A 3,438-nucleotide genomic window follows, 5' to 3' on the forward strand; every position below is an offset into this window, starting at 1 on the left:
CCTCCTTGTCTCTCCTGTGGCGAACCAGCATCAGTGCAAGACCAGACGATGGGGCGCCTAATTGGAGCCATGATACCTGCCTCGAGTCCATGGACCTCCCCAAGGAGAGCTGCCCCTCAGCCAGAGCTGGCAAGCAAACCTTCCTCCTCGCTCCTGGCTGCTGTGTTTGCTTTCTGTCCCCATTTTCCTGTGGGTTGAGGGTGCTTTGCTTCCCCCTCCCTCTGCGTGTGCCTGGCTTTTGTGCCTTGGCACCACTCGCCTTGGCCAGAGACGGAAGTGGAAAGACACAAACATCAGGGGAAAAAAAAAAAAAAACAAAACAAAACAGAAAAAGGGCTGCTCTTGCAGTATTTCCAACCCATCAAGCCCAGAGTGGGAATCCTATGAGAAAGTCGGCTCTCACAAAACTCCAGGCCAAGAGGTTTGGATAAGCGGCCCCAGGGTTTGCATCCCCACCACCCAAGATCCCGATGGTTTTGGAGGAGCACAGCTCAGCTCTGCCAGCCACCGGCATTTGCAAGGGTGCTCAGCACCCACAAACCAACAGTCGGAGCAGGCACCTGGGCTTGCCCTTCCCGAGGCTGCTGCGGTTGCACGGGGAGGCAGCCCCACATACCTCCCCAGCCTTCACCGACCCCAGCCCTTGTACAGCTCCAGCCACCAGCTTGTTCTTCCCACCTGGGCACATGAAAGGGACCCTGAAGGCCACCCCAGCACAGCTTCCCAGGCTCAGTGCTGCAGCAGGCAGCACCTGCCTTTCCTACCTCTGTATTTCCAATGGGTTTCTATGTGTGCAGCTCAGAGCCCCCAGGTCCCAGCCAGGAAAACAGCTTTCTGCCCAGGCAGCTTTTTACCCTGCCAAAGCTTCTCCTTTTGGGAGCAGACATTGGCAATGCCATTGCACACAGCAGCATAAGGAGCGTGGCAGGGCTGGGACAGGGCAGCTCAGGGTAACTCACTGGCAGTGCCTTGGAGGAGAGGGGACCTCGCCACCCACCGTAGCCAGCACAACAGGCAACTAGGACAGAGGCACAGCACCAAAGCATCCTCCCTTCATGTTGCATTAGCAGCAATAGTATTTGCTAGGAGTTTTGCTGCAGCCTCACACTTGGCCAATGCTTTTCCGCAACCAAGTGACTTCAAGGTGGTTACAGGACACTTTGCTCCAGAGCAAACCCCACCTGAAACTCTTGGAAGTGTTTCAAACCCCAGCAGCGAGTGTTTGCTCCTGGCCTTCTCACCTTGCCATGCAGCAGGCTGGCAGTGGTGAAGTCATGGCTCTGTGGAAATTCAGGGGAGCTGGCATGGGCTTGGCCTGGCACATCTCCGGGGAGCCAGTTTAGCTAATAGTGCATTGGGAAAGGGCTGAGGTCAGCCCCATCATCCTCTGTCACTGGCAGGCACCTAGCACGGGGGCAAGAGAGCCTGGAAATTACTCCTTAGGGGAAGTTATAAATAAAGCAGCCCAGCTTTAAGAGATCAGTGGAACCACATGCACAGAGCCCACTGCAGAGAGAGGACCGCCGTTTGACCCCCTCCTGCCCTGCTGCGTCCCGTGGTGTGTCAGACGGGGCTCAGTCCTGCTGCCTGGGACTGTGCCTTGTGGGGCAGCCAGGTCACAGCAAAACCCTTGCAGGGGACACCCAGCCGCTGTGTCCACACAGTGTCAAGCCTGGAGTCACTTCTGGAGAACCCATCCTCAGCTCTCCGAGGCCATGGGACTTGCCACCTGAGCCCTGCCAGGGAGCTTTGCCCTCATTTTCCTGCTTGCTCCTCACCAATGCCATGGGGCAACACTCACCCAGCCACGAAAATGGCTGCAGCGCCCAGAAAACCCCCTGGGCAGGCTCTCATAACCTCCCTGGATCCCAGGCTGTGGCACCCTGGATGGGGTGGCTGCTCCCGAGGGGATGGGCTGCCCCGCGGGGGATTTGGCAGCACGCTGCCTCTGAAGCGAGGGCTGGCTCGGGGCTTTGTTTTATGTCCTGTTTATCCTGCTGAGAGAAACAGAGGAGTTCAGTGTGCAGGAATCTCGCGCCCTCGCCCCGCTCCCCCGCCGCATGAAAGCTGCTGAGCAAACAGGAGAAAATCAAAGGCGACTGCGCCCCGCTGGCAGCCCGCTGGGTTTCCGCACCGCCAGACCCGCTGCCAGATCTTACATAAGCTGCCGGCTCGGCCCGGCACTGCACTTGGGGCTTTTTTCTTGTAAACCAACCAGCCACCCCAGCGGAGGGACCTGGGGGACCTCTCTCTGGGACCCTGCAGCTGTGCTACCCCCTCCGCTCATAAGGGAAGTCCCCTCTCCTGCATCCTTGCCAGCCTGTTGGGTTTCTTTTTCCCCACCATCAAATAAGATGTGAGACCTGGGCAGCCCCTCAATGCACAACCATGCTGCATTCAGCTGGTTGTTGGCATGGCAGGGCATAGGTGGTGGGTGACAACCAAGCCGGGCTGTCCCCACGGCATCCTGCAGTCCCCAGACTCAACCCAACACCATGCACTGCCACAATCTCGTCTCATCTCATCCCACCCTCTCCAAGACTCAGGAGTGGGGCATGTTACCTTCTCCTGCCAGAAAAAGGAGATGCTTCGCCCATCTGAGCTCAGTAACATCAGACCTCGCTTCGCTCTGCTTTGCACCCAGAGCAACACAGGGGCAGTCACAAGAGGTTCGGCACCAGTGGCATGGGTATGCATCCTCGCCACCAAGCACTGCCTGAAGCACCAGGGCAAACTGTCCCTGCTGTCTGTAAGGGAGTCTTGATCCTCCCATCTTTGGCTGTCAAGCAGTCCCCAGGCCTAAGGGTGTCCCCAAACACATGCCCTGCATGGGTCATGAGCACTCACTTCCACATCTCTCCTGAGCATGACCTCTCAGCAGAACAGAAATGAAAACCCTGCAGACATAAAAACACCCAGGAAAGAATATTAAATTCTCCATGTATATGCCCCTCACCACCAGGCATGGCTTCACCTTTCCCTCCAACACAAGATTATTCTTTGTTTTGGCAATGTGACAGCTGCCAAAGGAAGACAAGGAAGAATGATGTCACCCTACCTTCTCTTTTCATCCCTACCCCTTTTTTGCTCTCTTTGCATGCCTTTCACCACGGGAAAAGGAAGAAAGCAAAATTTCATGCTTTAAGAGGTCACTGGGAGCCAGTGCACAAACAGAGGTGGCTCTCAAGGGCCCCATGCCCCGACTCACCCATCCAGCCACGCTAGTTCCCCTACCCTGTGAGGTACCCCAGGAAGAGCTCCCCAGACCACTGCTTTAGCAGCTCCATCCAACACCACCTAGACCTGCCATCCATCAGTCTTTGCTGACACGCTATCATCCTCTACCATGCAAAAGTATTCCTACTTCCTATATTTTTTCACTCTGTTTAATAATTTATTATTAAAAGCAATAATTAAAAAAAAGTATCAAAATGGCAT

Source organism: Strix aluco, chromosome 8 (assembly GCF_031877795.1).
Source record: "Strix aluco isolate bStrAlu1 chromosome 8, bStrAlu1.hap1, whole genome shotgun sequence".
NCBI classification, from domain to species: domain Eukaryota; kingdom Metazoa; phylum Chordata; class Aves; order Strigiformes; family Strigidae; genus Strix; species Strix aluco.